This window comes from Podarcis tiliguerta (genome assembly GCF_965153285.1).
Source record: "Podarcis tiliguerta genome assembly, chromosome: 17".
Classification (NCBI taxonomy): domain Eukaryota; kingdom Metazoa; phylum Chordata; class Lepidosauria; order Squamata; family Lacertidae; genus Podarcis; species Podarcis tiliguerta.
Genome location: NC_139550.1, coordinates 13,364,283 through 13,385,746, shown reverse-complemented (window position 1 = coordinate 13,385,746; position 21,464 = coordinate 13,364,283). Strand labels below are relative to the sequence as shown.

Genomic DNA, 21,464 nt, shown 5'->3' with positions numbered 1-21,464 from the left:
TGTCCTCCATCTTTCCCAACATCAGGGTCTTTTCCAGGGAGTCTTCTCTTCTCATGAGGTGGCCAAAGTATTGGAGCCTCAGCTTCAGGATCTGTCCTTCCAGTGAACACTCAGGGCTGATTTCTTTAAGAATGGATAGGTTTGATCTTCTTGCAGTCCATGGGACTCTCAAGAGTCTCCTCCAGCACCATAATTCAAAAGCATCAATTCTTAGGCGATCAGCTTTCTTAATGGTCCAGCTCTCACTTCCATACATCACTACTGGGAAAACCATAGCTTTAACTATATGGACCTTTGTTGGCAAGGTGATATCACACAGGCATATAGCCTATGCCAGTGGCAGTAGACCATAGCCAGAATGCTCACCCCCCTTTTTGAGGGGGTACGTGGCAGTACAACATGTTGCCACCTCTTTTCGCCTCCTCGTCCACTACAACTTCCCCACCCCCTGAGGGTTTTGGCATCACCTACCAAAGCGGGTTTACCACAAAGTGGTGGGGCTAGAGCAGCCAACAGTTCCTTTTCCTTCTTTCCTTGATGTGTGGGCTGCTCTAGCCATGCCACTTTGTAGTAGAGGAGGACTGGAATATTCCACACAACTGGGAGTTAAAATATTATAACCTTAGAAAAACTATCTTAATTATGTCAACTTGTTCTACCGCTTTTTTGGGGGGTGATGCAGGGCATGACAATAATTGCCTCTTCTTTTCATTCCTGCAAAGTTCTAGTCTCATGCGGATGCAACAAAAGGTTTAAGAACTAGTTTGTCTCTCTAAGTGATGATCTGATTAGACAAAACTAATGGAACACTGGAGATTAGGGAGAGGCAGGGAGATTTGGATAATAATCACAAAGCAATTTGACGGCAATGGGTGGAAATGAAATGAAAGGGAAAGAACAACAGAAAGATTTCTATCAGGTTTCTTCTCACATTACTGGAACATTTAGGAAAATGTTGAATGTGCCATGGTGAGTTTATATCAATTAGAATCAGCTCAGCACCCACCATGCTACAACACATTTTTGTTTTTTTGTTTTCCTATATCAAGTGATATTATTTGCATCCTTTGCAAAGCTTCCATACTGTAATTTCTTCCTCCCTCAGAGTCAGAGACTCTTTCTCCCAGCCTCCATCTAAAGCAGAGGCAAGGTTGGTACCCACCACTTGGAATTTCTGCTTCACAGATCAGGACCACAATTTATGATAAATCCCAAATCTAACAGTAGCACAGATTTTGATTCTTGAGACTATATCACTTTAGAATGCAGCTGGGAATTACATGATTGAATGCTGCCCTTGTCAAAAGTTACTTGCCCATGGAAAATTATCATATTAGGGAGAGGAGTTTTAGCCTGGTGCCCCTGCATGGAGGTTTTTCTTGCAGGGGGCAGGGCAGGGGCATAATGGATTGCATGATCCCTACTTGCATGCTGAAACAGTATCTCAGGAAGGTTTTACCATGACTCCTGAAAAACTGTAGCTCTTACTTGAGCTTAACTTCCAAAAAATAATAATATCAGATCTCTTCTATTGGAAATTTGTTAAGAGATAAAATGCTATTATTTAGGGAGAATTGATTCATTATTTTAAAGCACTGGAAGAGCAACAATGCTAAATGTTGGGAATAAAACAGTGACAAGTGGTCTTCCATCCCAATGTACAGATTTTGGCTTCACATTAGCTTATCAGTTATCAGCAATCAAACAGCTAGTTGATCCTCCAATGCCCTAATTCCTATGCAGAAAAGGGAGCAAATCTTGCATCGAGTACTCATGAGTTGTAATGTGTTTACCCAACCCTCACCCCCAACCACATACAAAAATCCTAATAAAATAATGGAGCCTGGGGTGTGCAACTGTACACTGGATTAGCTGCCTACTGTTTAACAACAATAAATGAAACATACTCTCTTTTTAAAATTTAACTTCTTATCGATTTTTTGAACAATCAAGTCCTCGTATCTTGATGGTCAACCATTATTCATGTGTACATAAAACAAAGTTGGTACATTAGGAGGGGGGAGTAGGATGGATGGCAGTCAGGTAAACTAGGTCAACAACCATGTCATTGGGCTAGATTCTGGTTTTCTTCATAGTTAGTTTCAGCCTAAAATTGAATGGCTCCATCTCTGATCCATGTCAGTTTCACACATATTCATTCACAAGTCTGTTGCACCTTATTTCCACACTGATGTATGACCTTAAGAAGCTTTGCATGGAAGCGGAAGATTAATGTATATAAATATGTATTGCGAAATCCGCTTTCACACACCTCATTTGTTAGACCAACCAAAATGTCGCAAAAGAATTGGCAAGTTTTTGAGTTCTCCAGGTTGGATGGTGTTTTTAAAAAGAAAGTGAGGGAGGGAGAACAATTTTGGGAACTGGTGTTAATTCCACCTATGTCTACATTCAGTAAGAGTCTTAAGCTTGAGTCTGGGAGGAGGTAGCAGACATTCAAATGAGAGCTCTTCAGGTGCTATGCAGGTATCAAGTTGCACTTCAAGGAGGAAAAGAATATATTGGGAGATTTCGCCATCTCTAGAATACAACAATAAGCTGTTACTCATGTTTAAGTATGTATATTATATCCAGTGCTTCTCTCCCCCCATAGAATATCTTTGGGCTCGGGGGGTCTCCTCGCCAGCCAGAGGCTTGTTGAGCAACTAAGCAAAGCCCTCCCCATCTGTCCTCTGGCTGATGTGAGCTGGAGCAGCAATGAGACTTGCTTAGCTGAGGTGTGGAGAGATGTCTGAACCTCAGCAGAGCAACTTAACAATCCCACTCCCCAGCACCGGCCCAGCTCATGCTTGCTCAGCTGAGGTGTGGCTTTCGCACACGGCAGTTGTGAGCCAGGAGGTTGAAGAGCCTTGGCAAAGCCCTGCTGCAACTCCAGCTTGTGTGGAGACCCTCTCCGGAGCCCATAGATGATGTCCACTTCGGGCTGTGGGGAGGGTCTCCTTGTGAGCTAAGGCTGGTTACATCTCTTCCAACATTTCCAGGGCCCACCTGAGAGGTGCTGGAATGTTGCTCCAATGCTTTCCAGCAGAAAAAAAAAATGATAAAAAGCTCATGATCAATGCAATTATTAGGGGCTCCACTCCACACAAGAAAACAGAGCCCCTTTCCCCCCTGAAATGACTGCAGCAACCTGGTCCTCTTGATCAAGCCTGTTCTATAATAGAGCATGGTTCTTGAAAGATCTCACTGACACATTGTCCTCTGCCTCAAAAGGCTTGCCCTTTTCTGCACTATAGCTGAGAAATACAATGGCACATGTTGTTAAGCGGCCGTCAATTCAGCACAACACCATGGTAACTTGCTGCTTTTAATTATCCCTTGCAACAGCTGTGAAACGCACACTGAAATCCTGTGACATATGTGGTGTGGTACATTGCATGTGTTTATTTTTTAGCTTACAACTTGCTTGATATTTCAACCCGTTAACCTCCTGATTTCTCTCTAGAATAGGGAATGAGGAACCCATGGCCCTCCAAATGTTGCTGGAGTCAACATGGGTTATGATCAGGCATAATAAGTTGAAGTCCAAACAGATGTGGAGGTCCATTCACCATCCCTGCTTTCCAAACACCCACATTAAAAGTATAGGTTTTCGACAATACACACTAAAATATTATCCCACTGCCCCATCCATAACTGTGACTTGTAAATGTTCATTTACAAATGTTCACCCAACATGACCCCCTTTTGGACCTACCAATGTCCAAGCTCCAAACTCTCCCTTCCCGCACATAGTCCATTGTGTGTTTATGAGTAGCATGGGCCTGGGACATTTTCAATGTCAAATTCCATAGCTCCTACATCAAGATTTAGACCATAAAATCATGGAATTTTGGGGCTTGGATGACCCTCAAGGTTCTTTTGCCTTTTAGGCAAGGCCTGAAACCTATTCATCCATACAATCCAGATTTTATCAGTGCATCGCCAGAGAGCACAAGTAATTCAACTAGCAATGATTCCCATCAGCACAAGGATTTTATGTTGTGCAATGGGACTTCCTCTACTCTCATGCTTGTTTGTTTGTTTCTTTGACATCTGACAGCCCTCTGCTTGGTTCCCTGTAACCTTACTTCTCACAGTGAGGGAACCACCAGAGGGCCCTTGGAGCTAGACCTCAGTGTCTGGGCTGAATGATGGTGTGGAGATGCTCCTGCTAAATCAGAACCAAGTTTGATAGGCCTTTCTGCAGATTGACATTTGTTCCAATTCATCAGTAAACAGCAGGGTTTTTTCTCTTGCAAAAATGGTAGTACAAATGGGGGGAGCACTCAGACCTGTGTCTAGAAAGCAAGGTGCAAGCAGAAAACCTCCAAGACCCATGATTGATAGGGCAAGCTGAAGTGTAGATGAGCCCTTTGTAAGCCTTCTTGAGTGTGCATGCTTACAGAAAGGTGGGATAACTAAATAATAATTCTTTAAACTCTGATACAGTTAAAATGACTTTCTTTGTGTATGATTCATCAGACTCTCTGGCAACTAAGTGCACTGCCGGTACTAGCTTGCTGCAATTCCAGTACATGATACACTAGATCTCAGGGTCACATTACAATGAAGTCACAATTCAACATGAATGTACAATTTCCTTTTGGAAAAAAAAAGATATAAAGAGGGATGGGCAAGATAAACTGTAGGCTCTTTCACCCGGGATCTCTTTTCCGTTTTCCATATCTGGGAACAGTGAGGGACAAGGTTAGCGAGCTCTTTCCATTCATTGTCCTCATCTGGCTGCAACAAGACTCATTTCAAAAGGCTGGTTCACTTCCTCAAAACCACACTACATTAAACAGGTTTAGGCAATCAAAACATTTTGTCCCACTTCACGATGCAATGAATATTTCTCTGACAGACATCAGCTTGCAGTCAGAACAGAGGTTTGAGTGAGATACTCAGGGAATTAAGAAGATCTGATGAAGCTTAACTATATATTCACACACAAACATGCATCAGCTAAGCAATCTGCATACAGGTATAGGGTGGAATTCAGCTAAGGTGCTGTGTGTGTGGAATAACGTCCCAGCATGCAACGAGACTTTACCTGATCTTCTTCAGGTGTTTCTTACATACAGGACACTTGTGAAGTGAACTGGAAGTGAGATTGCAGTGCTGCCCTAGCTCCTGAGAGCCAGTGTATTGTAGTGGTTAAGAGCAGTAGTCTCGTAATCTGGGGAACCGGGTTCGTGTCTCCGCTCCTCCACATGCAGCTGCTGGATGACCTTGGGCTATTCACACTTCTTGAAGTCTCTCAGCCCCACTCTCAGAGTGTTTGTTGTGGGGGAGAAGGGAAAGGAGAATTTTAGCCGCTTTGAGACTCCTGAAGGGGAGTGAAAGGTGGGATATCAAATCCAAACTCTTCTTCTGAGTGTCCACACATTGAGTGTGGCCATTTGCAAAGGAACCGCTAAACATGAGCAGCTGAACACAATTGCACAGACACTATCATTCCATGGAGCCTAGTAGAATCACATAGGCATGGAGGCATAGTAGAATCACAGACTCATAGAATTGTAGTGTTTGAAGAGATCCCTATTGTCATCTAATCCACCCCCCTGCAATACAGGAATTTTTCACCCAATGTGGGACTCAAACTCAAGACTCTTAATCTCAAAGAGTCTTGTGCTCTACCAATGAAGCTATTTGATGAGCTCCTTTGCAAGTGGGATGCAGGGCTAGTCCAGGGATGCAGAGTCCAGAGTGGGGCTAGATGCAGAGAAACTAACACTTAAAATGCTTGGGCAGTTTTGGAATTAAAGACATTCACCATGGGGGGGGGGGTTGAATGCAGTGACCAAGTTCTTTACCCTTTCTATTAAGATGGCATTAATTTTAAAAAGCTCCTAGAATGAAACAGGACCTCGTAAATAGCTCTCAAGTGAAAACTTTATAAGTGGAAATTAAATATTAACTCCGGAGGAAATTATCAGATGACTGTGCCCTTTAGAGTCCATTAGTCATTCTATTTGGCCTCAGAGCACAGATAAATATTCAAATCAGGTGGCTAACCATTCAGTTGCCTGCAGCTCTAGTCCAGACAACATCATTTCCACCTATTCCAAACCCCACCCAAAGCACTGCACGTCAGTGGTGTATAATGGAAGGTGCATAATTAAACTGTGTTACTGCTGGTCTTCTGAGGTTGGGCTTTCATGACATGAAATCATTCCATTGTGAAGCTTTACAAGGCATCAGTTTGATGATGCCACGGAAACCACAGATCCCTTCCAGCGTTCCTTCCTTTACTTGTTCAGAAGCATTTATATGGAGTCATCATCAAAGACTACATAGATCTTCAAAGAGCCTATTCTTGTGTTTCATCAACAGCTGCTAAAATCACTAATATGCAATCTCCAATACCTTGGTTTCGACAGAGGCCTTTACTGAAATTGCACTGCTACCATATAAAAATCTGCATGCCCTCGCTTCTCATCAGATGTATTTATATTGACCAACACCAAACTGCGGTTTGTGTCCTGATCTATGGTCTTGGCATATTGTGTGAATTTGGGGGTTTCCTACTCAGGCAAAACATTTGAGACTTTTTGGAGAAAGCAAATAGAACACAGGGAGCCAAAATGGTGCCATCCAGATGTTTTAGGACTACCACTCCCATCATCCATTGGACCCTTGGCCTGCTTGTTGGAACTAATGGGTCTTTTAGTCCAGTAACATCTGAAAGGCCACAAATTCCCCATTCCTTAAACAGAGTTTGGAGAACACTTCCTTGTGGTGGTGATATGATGCCTCGTTCTCAGAAAATCTTGTGCAACCCAAGATTTCAAATTACTCTGAAGGTCCCTTCTCAAGTGATGTCTCTGGAGGTTTTGAAGGAACCCAACCAAGTAAAGCTAGAGATATTTCAGAGTGAGGTTTTGCACTTCTCTGACTTAACAAACTATGACTGAACTGGAAGTATACATGTGTGTGTTCATGTTGTAAATTGTTTTTATATATAGTGGTACCTTGGGTTAAGAACTTAATTCGTTCTGGAGGTCCGTTCTTAACCTGAAACTGTTCTTAACCTGAGGTACCACTTTAGCTAATGGGGCCTCCCACTGCCGCTGCCCCGCCGCCGGAGCACGATTTCTGTTCTCATCCTGAAGCAAAGTTCTTAACCCGAGGTACTATTTCTGGGTTAGTGGAGTCTGTAACCTGAAGCATCTGTAACCCGAGGTACCACAGTGGTATATATACAGTGGTATATATACAGTGGTATATTATAAAAACCTCTGTCTGCTACAGTAAGCACATTCTTTTGCAAATTTTTGGGAAGGATGTAAAACTGGTTTTTTTAAAAACACCTGTCCATTGTGCAACTGACAAGAGCATGAGGAAGTCAAAGGGGGAGCAGTGAAACTGCATCAGCAAGAGGAGTACTAGAGGCATGTGGTGTGCATCTGAGCCCTGGTCTCCTCACACAGCTATGCAAGTGGTACCTCTGCTCAACATCCATAAAGATTATGCAAAGCCCTCACAGTGAATTGGCTGGCATTTCCCTTAATGTATTAACTTGCAGCATACCTGATTGCTTGTGTGGCACCATAATGATTCACATCTACATTAGTCATAAGCCTTGCTCCATTGGACCACATTTCCCCTTTCTCCCTAATGTGCCTTTATCTCTGGATTTTGGGGTTGTGGGCAGGATCCAAAGTGCATACTTTTAGCACAGTTCCTGGCAGTTTTAGATGCTTTGAGAATAACCTAACAACTTCTCAACTGCAATGGCTACTACCATGGCTATGGAGACCAGAAAAAGATTAGCACAATAAAGGACACCAAAGCAGCAAAATCCCGAGGAAATGGCAGCGAACAGTGCAGAAAAAGGCAAAACCAAGAGGTTTTCATGGATTATTCTGCCACTGACCCTACCCCACAAAATGTCACCGTGACCTAAGTTGTGGGTGCCAATCCCAAAATTTTGGGTTGTACCCCTGTGTGTGTCAAATTTATGGCGAGCCCCTCTGTAGATATAGTCCATTTGACATCCAGGGAAATGTTGGAAATTCTCTAGTGTGTCTGGCCATTTCACGATGGTGTCCCCTTTGCTCCACCAATCAGAATAAGGAATGTAGATGACCCACTATCGTCACCCAAGGGACTTCTAGATATCTGGTATATGCTCAACCTCAAAGGATAGCAGTAGGAAGCAAGTCACACTAGCTAAATTTAACAAGGCATCCTCGAAAGTCATTACCAGGGAAAGTTTACAATAAAGCAGGGTTTGTCCCTAGGAAATAGCTTGTTATTGCCCACATGGACTGGAAGCAGCTCTCCAGGAATTCAGAGAGGATTTTTCTCCCAGCCCTACCCAAAGATGATGGACACTGAACAAAGTATCTTCTGCATGGGAAACGTAGTGTCTGCAGTTGAATTGCCACAACCCACCTCAGCCAAAGCCGCAAATGCACCATTTTCATCTGTGAAATATGAATGTCAAGTGAAGTAGAAATGGATTTTGACACACTTAAAAAATTGAGGAGGAAAAATGTAAAGATCAACGAGATTTACTTTAAAAATGATTCCACTTTGATGTATTATTGTTTGTGTGTTTGATTATTACTGTTTATAGCATAGCAACACATATATACAGTGCTTTTTTCTAAAAACAATGTTTAGGGGTACAGTGGTGCCCCGCAAGATGAAATTAATTCGTTCTGCAAGTTTTTTCGTTCTACGAGTTTTTTCGTCTTGCGAAGCACCAATGTGTATTGACGGTTTCCCATAGGAATGCATTGGCGCTTTAAAAAAAAAAAGGCGCAAGACGTTTCGTCTTGCGAAACAAGCCCATAGGGAAATCCGTCTTGCGAAGCAACTCAGAAAACAGAAAACTCTTTTGTCTTGCGAGTTTTTCATCCTCCGAGGCATTCGTCTTGCGGGGCACCACTGTACTCTCATTTTGACTCAAGAAAATCACCATTTTATAGTTTAAATTGGGAAAAATAAATACGGTAAATGGACAAAAGTACAAAGATTTGCAAAATGTTTAGGGGTACACGTTCCCCTGCATCCCCCCAGGAAAAAAGCACTGCATATATAGAAGGATAATGTTTAAGGCAGCATTCCCTGGCTGAGGTTGATGGGAATTATAGCCCAAAATATTTTACATAAAGCGACAAACAAAGCACCCTTTGGTCAGTTGCAAAAATTGTAATATCTCAAAATACAAAAAATCCTGTCACCCCTTTGTTCAGTAAGTATATCTGGGAGAGAAACATGCTGCAATCCAGCAAAAGACAATCACACATATAGGAAGCCTTCAACTCATCTGCATTGCACAGCAATTCAAGCTCAACGGAACTGACTCCTGTCCTTTTTTGGATGTGAGTAAACCGGAATCAGCAGCCACATCTGAGGCCACTAGTTGTCCGTACATGTGAAAACTTGCACCCATGCTGGATCGGGCCCCTGGGAAGCTGCTGAAATGTTTGAATGCACATCAATCTGTTTATTCCTTATCTGGAAGCAGATCAAAGAGAAGAGGTATGAAGATACTATTTCCTCATTGATCGAAATGAATCACTGTATGAATGTTGGCATAAGAGAATCCAGCACATTCCCCCCCCACACACACTTTTTTATATTAGCTTTGTAATTATAGGTTGTTCGGGGCATTATTTTCTTCAGTCAATATCAAATTTAAAGTGAAAAAAAAAACCAGTTAAGTGATTCAGAACATACCTTTGCTCTTTCTGCGCTTAAAACACATACACGGACACACACACCCATCCAGATTACAGCCGGACGGGATCGCCTAGCAACAGAAATATAAACAAGGATTCCCTCTGTGGGAGTTCTGCTGGCATGCATCATAGAGTTTAGGTAACTGTTTGCAGGTTGTGGTTGGCAGTTGCCATGGAGACTAATAGGCGAGTAAGGGAAATCCTTGCGAGTGACGTCGCCAACATCTGTTTACTGCTCCGTGCCTTGCACGCAAGCCTTGCGCACTCTCTCTGTGTGGGAAGGGAGGGGAAGGAAGCAGCACAGGTGAGTATTCAACAGGAGCATTGCAAAGGGGACATTCCACTCCCCATGACACAGTAGCTACTGTAGTATTTCTTCATTGCAGTTTCATTCTCCTAAACTCCCCGTTTTCACTCCTGCTAAGAAACAGGGTGGCGCAAGCGTTTCTTTACAAACTGAGAGAGGGGGCTGTGCATTATCAAAGGCTTCTTCTGGGTATTCTAATGCAAAGCTTTTAAAATGGCAGCGTTTGGGCTTCTCTGAATTCAGATTTCCCCTGGAGTCACAGAATCATACAGGTTTTTATTTTAGTCATAGATTCCATCACGTGCTCTCAATGCCATCATCAGTACGCCTAAATGGAAAAGCTGAGATTTATCGCCATTCAGTCCCAGTGATCCACATGCGCACAAACGTATTTGAATCCCTAATCCACCCCATCTCAAAGGCTCAAGACAATATAGATAACTATAATTTAGGAACATTACGGTCTCAATGGACTGACCAAGCACCTTGTACCACTCCAACTAATTTCAGCAGGACTCGTGCAGGAGAATTTATTACTGCATTGGAATAAACGCTGCTCAGCCTATGAGTTCCAGATGGGATTTTTAAGGCACATTTTGGGATTGATGGAATAGTTTCTTTGGAGACCATGTCAATTCTGCACGCCTTCTTTTATTAATTTATTCCACCTCATTTCCCTTTTAATCTATGAATGGGAAAAATCTGCATTAAAATACACATTTAATTGTGTACCTTATCACAAGATATGCAATGAAGTATATATTTTATCTTAATGTATCCATTCTGAACACATTTTATCCTATAATATACACTTTAAACACATCTTTCTGTTTTGAGCCATGATGTGTATTGCAAAATTCAGAGAAGTGTGAAACCCAAAGGTTAATTGCATGTTGAGTCCCACAAGGCCACCCCCCAAAAAATTCACACATCACACAAAATTTTTGTTTAGGTTTTTGGCATGATTTTGGCCACAACTTTATTCAAAATACAAAAAATGTGAGTGGTTGCTTAGGCATTGGTTATGACTATCTGTCCTTGCCCAGGGACAGAACTGACTTCCGTACTCCAACGGAAGCCAGCATGGGAAACAAGTATTGGGTGAGGAAGTGAAGCTGGGCAACAGTCCCTCACTCCTCACCCTCATGTTCCTGTGGGGCTTGCACAGCCCAAAATCCGCTGCCCGGGACAGGACGAAAAAATGGCAAGCCCCTGGATTCCTTTAACGGAATTCCCTTTTTCGCACGACCATTGGAGGGGTAGGCACTTACCCTTCCACCACCAATTTAACCAATGCCTAACCGCCAACCTTACAAGTTGTGACGATTTGCTACGCAGTAGGCAAAAACCAAATGGCACCAGCCAATCAGCCAGATGGCAAAATTCCTACTGAGCCCCTGCTGCAAAGCAGACGACTCCCATCACAGGCAATAGCAAGGTCAAGAAGAAGAAAAAACCCCCCCTAATTAAAGGGAGGGTGGGCGGGTGATCCGATGCAAAAAGCCAAGAGGTCGCCTCGTGCTGGGCGACCTGTATTTAAAAACTCTGGCTCCTCCTCCAAAATTGGCAACAACCAAAAAATCCCCAGCAACCATTAACCACTTAATGGCTTGGGTTTCCTCCAAAATCTGCCAGCAAAAAACAGGGTGGCCTGTTTCATCCCAACCGCAACACGTGCTCTCTGTTAGGGAGAACACGCTTTATGTTCTACCCCATACATTAGTCTGGGAAGTGTGTGGATCTGGTCAGTTTTCATCACAATTCAGAGCAATCAAATTCCTTAAGAATCCCTACATATGACTGATTACTCAATTTCATTCCAAGTGTCCAATTAAAATTATTTCATAGAATTGTAGAGCTACCCTGAGGGTCATCTAGTCCAATGTGATTTATTTAATTGCTTTATATTAAAAAGGGATGAATGGGGTGTTAGGGGAGGGAGTGTACCTCTGGTGGGGGACAGGCTGTGCTCCTTCTGGGGTAGTTTGTCCACCTCTGGTCCCCACTCTTCACTCAGGACTCACCTGTGACTCCTAGAAACTGCCATCATGCAACAGTGGCCACAGTCCAGAACGGCTTCGAGTGGCCTGCTAAACCAGGTGAGGTTTGCCAATGGGTCTTAAACCCTTGGTGAGCTAGGGACTTCCCTTGCATGCAAAGACAGGCTGTGGTAGATTGAGTGGATGAGACCAATAGCGGGTCCAAAGGCCAAGAAGGAGGTTTCTGTGTGTGCTGCAGAGGGAAGTGAGGAGAAGGAGGAGGAGTTTGGATTTGATATCCCGCTTTATCACTACCCGAAGGAGTCTCAAAGCGATTAGCATTCTCCTTTCCCTTCTTCCCCCACAACAAACACTCTGTGAGGTGAGTGGGGCTGAGAGACTTCAGAGAAGTGTGACTGGCCCAAGGTCACCCAGCAGCTGCATGTGGAGGAGCGGGGAATTGAACCCAGTTCACCAGATTTCGAGTCCACCGCTCTTAACCACTACACCACACTGGCTCTCCAAGGGGCAGATGGGGCTTGTCAACCTGGGAAGCTAGCTCATCACAGAGAAGGAAAATGCTGGTGCTAAACGTCTGCTGCCTTGTGGGCTATCTTTGGGAGAAGAAAAAGCCTAAGGGGTAAATAAGGAGTGGAGTCCCTAAGACAATTGGATAGCACCTTGCACACATCCTTCTAGAAACTCCTGCAGCCAAGCTGGTGTCAAACATATTGCTCTGCTTTCTTTGGACCACATTAGTGAGGCTGGGGGGGGGCGGTTCTTGTTGTCTGGGCAGCCGAGGACCTCCATACACGCTGCCCAGACTTGTGCCCCAGGGAGGTCGATTTGGTGCTGCTAACACAGCCATATGACTTCATCCCCAGAGGCATACTCCATTGTCTCTTGGGACAAATGGATGCCAACAAAAATAATTCTAAGAGACTTTTAGCCCAGGACAGGGCATGTGGTAGTCCCCTGCAATTTTATCCTCGCAACAATCCTTTGTGGCTGGATAAAAGATCACAACTAGTCTAAGGACAGGGACGCGGGTGGCGCTGTGGGTTAAACCGCAGAGCCTAGGACCTGCCGATCGAAAGGTCGGCGGTTCGAATCCCCGCGGCAGGGTGAGCTCCGGTCGTTCGGTCCCAGCTCCTGCCCACCTAGCAGTTCGAAAGCACCCCTAAGTGCAAGTAGATAAATAGGGACCGCTTTCTAGTGGGAAGGTAAACGGCATTTCTGTGTGCGGTGCTGGTGCTGGCTTGCCAGATGCAACTTAGTCACGCTGGCCACGTGACCCGGAAGTGTCTTCGGACAGCGCCGGCTCCCGGCCTCTTGAGCGAGATGAGCGCGCAACCCTTGAGTCGGACACGACTGGCCCTGACGGGCAAGGATACCTTTACCTTTTTAGTCTAAGGACACCCTGTGAGCTTCGTGGCTAAACAGGAATTTGAACTCGAGTCTTCTGCATTGTAGTCCAAATCCCTAACCTTTGCACTATACCAGTGAAGATGTGTTTTCTATTTTGAAATACTGCCATTTCAAAGCAGCCATTTCAGCCAATGCAGCCAACTTCATCCTTGGCCATTTCAACCAGGTTTATTTTATTCTGTGTGGTCTGACTGTTGTCAAAGGGAGTATGTTGGATGGTTATGTTGAAAATGGTCTATTGGGTAGAGTTATTTCCAGATGCCTGTTCAACCTCCATCACGGCACAAATTCTTGCTTTGAATGCTTTTTGCCTTTGTTCTCTACAACAGAAGGTTTTTAATTAACATGCCACATTATGCACAAATAGATATGTAAATTGCTTCGCAATTTATGTTATTTACATATTTGCTGATGCATAATTGCTGCTATCCCAACAGGTGTCTCATTACTTTTCCCCCTGAAGTGTTTTTCGCTGAGTTTATGTAAGTTGTTCTTTTGCTAGAGGCAATCTATAGGCAAATATATATTTTTTTCTTAGTGTGAATTTTAAAAACCAGCCATCATTCACTACAATTCACATGGAAAAAGTGATATATTTTGTTACCTGTAGAGTTTATCTGTGCTCCTCACTTCTTATCCGAGCTTCTTTGTCAACATGGGGAGAACCATCTAGATGTAACTGCTCCTTTTAACCATCCATCCCCCTAATCTTTGTTTTAAACATGTTCTTGCTTCACTTCCTGCATATCTGAAGGACTAATTCATACAGTCCATGATACAAAGAGTAAAAATATCCAGAGGGTGTTGAACTTTCCCTCCCTGACACCTGAGTGAGAGAAATGAGACTGGATGACAAGATTATACTGAACAGTGAACTCAAGCTAGCAAAATAGGCTGCAGTCCAAACCCCGCTTTCCTGGGAGTAAACCCCATTGAGTTCAATGGGACTTACTTTTGAGAAGATGGGTTTAGTTTAGATGCAAAAAGACTACTAGGGCTACCCTTCTGGAAATTAATATTGAAAAACAACATACAGAGGAAGGCAATTGGTGTGTAAATATCTGTTGATGGCTGAGTTATGTGTGTCTAGTGTGTTCTATGGTATATGTAAAAATGGAACATATTTCCACATCAAGTGGACAACAAAACAAAAGAGTTGTGCAAAATAAATCAATTGCAGCAGAGCAGAAAATACCAGGTGAATGTTGGAATGAATTGAAGAACTTTAGTGCATCCCTTGTCAATTGCAACAATGAAATTGTGGCAAGTGCTGTGAATGAAGAATGGCATGACTCTATTGATGACATGATAGGATTCAAAATACAGTATGCTAAAATAATGTACAGTGGTACCTCGGGTTACAGATGCTTCAGGTTACAGACTCTGCTAACCCAGAAATAGTACCTCGGATTAAGAACTTTGCTTCAGTATGAGAACAGAAAACGTGCAGTGGCGGCGCAGCAGCAGCAGCAGGCCCCATTAGCTAAAGTAGTGCTTCAGGTTAAGAACAGTTTCAGGTTAAGAACGGACCTCCAGAACGAATTAAGTTTTTAATCCGAGGTACCACTGTATGAATGTCTTTTGAACCATTCATATAGTACAGTCACAATATTTCTCTGGTCCTTTCCAACAGAATGCTTGAACTTATACAGAATTTTTCACAAAAACTTTGAAGAGTTTTAACACTCTGTTTTGTTTTTATGCTTCAAGGAACAACTAGCCCGGGTACCTAGGAAAGAGTTCTAAATGAGTATTCTAAACATAAAATAGAAAAATCTGTCTCATATCTTCTAGAATCTAGAGGTTGTTCTAATTCCCTAGCTATGCAGCACTGTAAGCCAGACACTAAAATTTGCCTACCTTGAACGAAAAGCATTTCACACAACATAGGGCTCTGTGCTTTGCAATTACAATGTCACATTTTGAAATTAAAATTGGCATCCTTCCTTGGTAAAAACTATGCATCTTCAGAGATACCAAGCCAGCTTATCTTTCCCTGATTACAGGAACTCTCGGTTTCAGATTGCAACCAAGTTATCTCCTTGATTAAATTCTGATTTTCAATTTAAATGGATGACATCAGTGCTAAATGACTCAATCAACTGTATAAGTATCGATGAAGGGGCATGAAAGCTGCTCCTTTATCTGTATAACCAGAAATATTTTAAGACCCGTATTTTAATTCTCCATCCAGCCACCATCACCAAAACCCCAATTTGTACAAAAAACAGCAAAAAAAAAAGTGTGCTGCTGCAATGGTTTTAAAAACAGAAATGGTTCCAAGTTATGAGATTAATCATGATCCATTAATCATTATGCAATGTTTCTCAATTTGCTTTCTGAGCTCATCAGTGTTTCAAATATAATTTGAATATTACCGACTTAGATGAAACTACCTGGTACCAGTCAGGAGCCAGCTCTTGATCAATCTGAGAGGTAAATGGAGTTCAGCAGTGGCAATGAGGGCACCATTGCATGTCCCTGCATGAAGATAAATGCCTCACTGAAGCTCACTAAGGACACAGGGGGGAGCCATTTTGGAATGGCCCCCTGCCCATGTGTCTGATTACAATAGACCTAGGCTATCCTCATTATGCACACCAAATCCTCAAATCCACATGGTTCAGTGTCGGAATTGCTGTCAACCGTCCCTCATCCGCCCACTTCCTATTGTTGAAGGCAGGTCGGCCACGCAGTAGCTGACAAGATGTCTGGGTGTTACAGGCCTGGGAGGCAATTTCACTATGTCTGGAAGTTTTGGGCCATCACGAGATGCAAATGGGGAATTCACAAGGCAAGAGATCTCCCAGTCATACAGGATTTGAAGAATGTGACTCGGCCCGAGGCCTATACAAGGCCACATCACATGACTATTTTCAAGTCAAGCAACACAACCCTTCACCGGGGTTGCCCAAGAAGTCTGCAGCTGGTCGCTCTGCATACCCTCCACCCTCTTCTAACCTAGGCACACCATGCCTCTGCTCCCTCGCACAGGCCCAATATCACCACAGCCACCCCGTGTGACCTCATTGCTCACCCCCCACCATCCATGGCCCCCTCAAAGGTTTTTTTTTTTGGGGGGGGAGGTTGCAGTGCAAAATCACATGAGATCACAGTGCCCCAAGTGGTCTCTGTTGTCTCATGAGAAAAAACTAGGATGTCTCTAGTTGGGACCATAGACCATCCTGAGGCAAGGCCTCATATCTGTTAATTGTGCATCATTCCACAACTTGTTCTAAAGTAACCCAGTGTAACTAATAAACTCTGTGGAATGCAAAAGCAGCAGATTATATATATATATATATATATATATATATATATATATATATATGCCTAGAGTTTATTTGTTTATAATGGCTTCTAGGCTATAGCACCTCAACAAAGGGTGCATTAGGTGATCTCATCCACTCATATGCCGCTATAGTTAATTTGTTTGTTCTGCTAGATGTTTTCTTTATTAAAGAAGAAGAAAAAACAATCATGAGTGCCCTTGTTGCTTCCTGGTTAAATTGAGTTGAATCCCTGACTCAGCTAAGGTGGCCTCGTCCTCAGGGCTGGGCTAGGTGACTTCTCTTCTGTCTGAGTTGAGACTGTGGTTTTAGAATTGTTTTAAAATGGGTGGAGGTGCAGGTAAAAGTGCATGTTTATTTGTTTGTTTGCTTGCTTAGGAGCTAAAAAATGAAGAAATGTTACATCCTACCTTTGGGGAGTTTAATTTTACCAAATGGTATTGCAATTTTGATTGCTCGCCTTAAGGCCTCCCATGTCTGGGCTTCACAAATTCATACAGAGAACAGTTCTGCTCAAACTCTAAAGTGATTTCCTACTTCCTCCTGTCTATGGATGAAGAGAGAAGATGACAGGGTCTTTCACAGTCAGCTCTGTACTGAGTACCACCATCAGTTTATGGTTTGCCCCACAGCAAACCAGGCCCAATGTGGCTCACAATCACAAGAACCTGAGAAAAGAACTACAGTGGTACCTTGGGTTACATACGCTTCAGGTTACATACGCTTCAGGTTACAGACTCTGCTAACCCAGAAATAGTGCTTCAGGTTAAGAACTTTGCTTCAGGATCAGAACAGAAATCATGCTCCAGCGGCATGGCAGCAGCAGGAGGCCCCATTAGCTAAAGTGGTGCTTCAGGTTAAGAACAGTTTCAGGTTAAGAACGGACCTCCGGAACGAATTAAGTACTTAACCTGCGGTACCACTGTAAATGCAACATTTCAAGATTATTCATTATGATGTTGTTACAAGAAACACAAGCAAAACTTAAAATAGTTGGTAGAAACAACAATCCAGAAGGCCAATGGAAATATCTCATATTAGTTAATTCAGAATAAAACACTCCACTAAGATCCAACAGTAAAAACACAAATGAAGTACGCATTGGCCAAAATTAAGTTCATATTAAGGCCTAACAATAAAAATACAAAAAGAAGTATATGTTGCCCAAAATGAAATCTTGCCACCAGGAGCAACCCCTAAGCAAGACGGCCACCTTGCCAGGCTGTGTGTCTTGAGCCAGAAAACCAGGGAACTGGGTCCAATAAGCCATTTGGTCTCTCACAGGAACACTGTGCTCATTATAAAGACTCTCGGCGGCTGGACAAAATCATTTCACAAGCCAGGTGCTGCCCTCGAGTCACCACCACATCATTTCTCAATTACATAATCACTTTTTAATTATATAAAACTCTATAACTGGACCTGGCTCAAATATTCTTTAAAATAATGACACTGCTGCCCTTTAAAAAAAAACCCAACCAAAACACGTTATCCAGCAAGCTTAAGAGCCAGTTGGTGCTCTCAAAAGTCCTGGAAAATTATATTTCAGGTGGAACATGTGCCCATGAACATATTTGCTATCATTATGCTGCATAATGTCAGTTATGGATGTATATTCATATTGAAAGACACGTATACCTCTCTTGTGCCTACAATTCTTTTACCCCATTGATGGAGGTCAAAAAGGTTGCTGGAATTTTTTTTTTTGGGGGGAGGGGTGTATACCACCATAAGCATATGCCCTCAAAAAGTTGTATTCAGACTGAAAGGTTTTCTATGTCCCAGTAAACCAAAAGGATGCTGGATGGCAAATATGAAAACAAGCCTAATGACTTGCTTAAAAATTATGGTGAAGGAGCTCTGTGAAGGCAATTAAGCTCCACTGAAATGAATCAACTTCTGAGCTTTCAGATTCCCACTGATTTTATTCATGGTTGATCTTCAGGGCTGGAGGACCTAGCCTAGCGAGTGACTGTGAAATCTGAGCACTCAGTTATGATAGGATATGTGACTTCTGCTTCTACAGGTGTTTTTACTGAGATGACACTTCTGACAGATACACAGGTGATTAATAGCTCAGACAGGTGCACGATTAGTTGAATACACAGGGCAGGTGTCTAATTGAAGACAGCAAGGGGAAAAAATAAAAGCTAATGTGTACATTCAAGGAGAATTAGCTTGTCAAGGGAAATGAGGAGCTATTAAATATGGTAGCGCTCATGAAACTGGGTTGTAAATTGCGTTCATAATTGGCCACGTTATGCAACCGAGTTTCATCAAAGGGATGAAACCCAAAAGGTGCTTGTGTGTCAATTCACTCTTTCCCCCTAGTCATCAACTTGTTGACTGCATTTTAATTATCTCTGAAGTACAGAAGGGAAAAGGCTGGTTTTCTAAGCTGCCCGCAACCATCCAGCCCACACCTGTTGTAAAACGCACCTGCGCCATGCAAAAAGTCGTGCCAGGTCAGGATTTTCAAAAGCTTGGTGCTTGAATGCTTCAGGAAGAGGCAGGAGGGGAGGGATCAAGAGGTGGAGACAAGAACAGGAGAAGAAATTGAAGCGGACTACATTTCATGCAGGACTGTGAACCTGCCTAAAGTACGTAACAGAAGGAACTTGAAAGAGAGAAATCGGGAGATCTAAACCTGGGTGGGCAGTTGGACTGATGCAGCATCCTACATTCACAGCAAGGATTCCAGGGCTTCAGCCAAGGACTGAGGCTAGCCTTTTTGCCTACCATGGGGTGCCCAAGTCCCCAGAGTAGGGTTGCCACCCATCCCTTAAAAAATGTGATTGTCTTTTTTCTTTTTGGAGAAAAGTGTCCCCTGTCCTGTTTGGACTTCAAACAGCATGCCTTTTCTCATGTATTTAAGCTCATCCTCCTCCTCCAAACCGTGCAGGTAGAAGGTGGAGCCATGTGGAGGAGAGCAGAGGCTGACAGCAAGAGTTATTGGTGGGTGCAGGCAGAGGGTGAGGTGGGGTTGAGAGGAGGACTTAGAGAGAGAGAGTGTGTGCTTTTGCAGGGGGTCATAGCTGTCAACCTTCCCTTTTTTTGCGGGAAATTCCCTTATTCCAGCGCCGTTTCCTGCTGCTTCCCACTGCTATCCCGGATTGTTAGATATCCCATAGACTGTCCCCAGGATAGGTGAGGCTGCTGATCCCTTATTTTCAAATCTGAAAGTTGACAGCTACGCAGAGGGTGGGTTGCAGAGAGTGATATAGGGGGTTTGCATGGTCCTGCTACAGTAGCGTCTTATGCTTTCAGTAGGTGGGGTTGGTGGTGAGTGAGTGAGAGGGTTTGCAGAGGCCTGGTCCACTGTGGGAGAGAGTTTTTGCATGGGAAGAGGTGGGTAGGTCAGATATGTCCCAGCTTCTTTTCATGGAGAGTGGGGGGGGGGGCAGATATAATTTTTGCTTGGGCAGCGGTGGAGGGGGAGGGACAGAAAGTGAGAGGGAGTTTGCAGCAGCACAGTGTGTTGGTTGTTTTTTTTCATTGAATAAACCACTGTAGCCCCTGTGTGCCATTGTAATAGATTGGTTTGAAGTCCTTTCTGCACCCTGTACAGTAATTTACTCACCCAATTCCCTCCTGACCTGTCCTTTATTTTGCCTGACCAAAGGTGGCAACCCTACCTCAGAGTCCTCCTCCTTTCTGTCTTCAGAGACAGACAGGAATCCGGACATTGCGGCGTCTGCCTATGTGATTGAAGAGCCAGCATGAAATCCTTGGATTAAACAGGTCTTGATAGAAATATTGGTCAACAGCGGCATTCTCTTTCTGCTCCAGCTGAAACTCTCAGCTCCAGCTACTGACTCAAAGATCCTGAGCAGAAGATTACAGCCTTCAGTCTAAATTTGGGTTCAGATGCCCAAAATCACTGGGCAGGAGCTCATACCTTAAAGAATTGGGAGGATAGCCTCAAATGTCCTCTGAACATCTAATGGAAGGCTTTGTCAAATTGAGAAACCCATCTACCAGATGGATCAAATAATGTCCTTTAAGTATTAAACTTTTCTGGGCACCGTCATTTAAAAAACTAATGATGTTTGTATCTGAGATTGCCTTTCTACAATGTGAACATTTGCTTTGGCTGATAAATGCTGCAAATAGGCAGCATGTCTGGATGTACATAGAGAGCAGAGTTTGGATGGCCATCTGTCATGCATGATCTAGTTGAGATTGCTGCATCACAGGTGGTTGGACTAGATGACCCTCAAGGACCCTTCCAAGTCTACAGTTCTATGATTCTATGAGAGAGCAGCAGTGAAGGGATGTCCAAGTTGGATGCAGTTATGGCAGCAATGTATATGATGCACAATAATGACACCAGTTTGCATTTTTAAAAAGGGGAGCATGATACACAATTCTGAACAATAAATTGAATTCTATGTATTTTTATGTGCATTGTGCAACTTCCTTTTATCCGTTCTTTTTTGTCAGTGTTTCCTGAATATACAACGGCAGCATCCTAGAAAATAGAAATATCTGCAGAGAAATAGCACTCAAAATATAATAGCCCAATCCCATACTTCTTTATTCTGCACCATTCTTGGTAACTTGCAGAGCTGATCTATAGTAACTGCAAATGGCCAATCCTGATGTTCTGACTTCAGTTCTGGAGAAAGGTCACCTGAATGATTTCCTGTAAGTTTGCTGGAAAAGTCAACAGGATTAAGATCTTAGCTCACCTTTGTCCTTCCTCCAAGATGGCGACGGAGGTAGTAGCCTAGTTAACTTCGTCTGTTTTTAGATTAAGTTT

The 21,464-nt window shown here is 43.2% G+C and overlaps 2 long non-coding RNA genes across 2 annotated transcripts in view; one reads left to right on the top strand and one right to left on the bottom strand.

The window, feature by feature from the left end:
- Positions 1 to 9,795, bottom strand: part of LOC310667947 — a 343,815-nt gene extending 334,020 nt beyond the window's left edge. The window contains exons 1-2 of the long non-coding RNA XR_014506463.1: positions 9,697 to 9,795; positions 8,920 to 9,474 (exon numbers count right to left, since the gene is read on the bottom strand). This is a non-coding gene — a long non-coding RNA (uncharacterized lncRNA). The remainder of the gene's footprint in view (positions 1 to 8,919; positions 9,475 to 9,696) is intronic.
- Positions 9,796 to 9,964: 169 nt separating this feature from the next.
- On the top strand, positions 9,965 to 20,568 carry LOC310668198. The gene is made up of 3 exons (XR_014506654.1): positions 9,965 to 10,002; positions 12,023 to 12,104; positions 20,367 to 20,568. It is a non-coding gene; the product is annotated as an uncharacterized lncRNA (long non-coding RNA).
- The last annotated feature ends 896 nt before the right edge of the window (positions 20,569 to 21,464 follow it).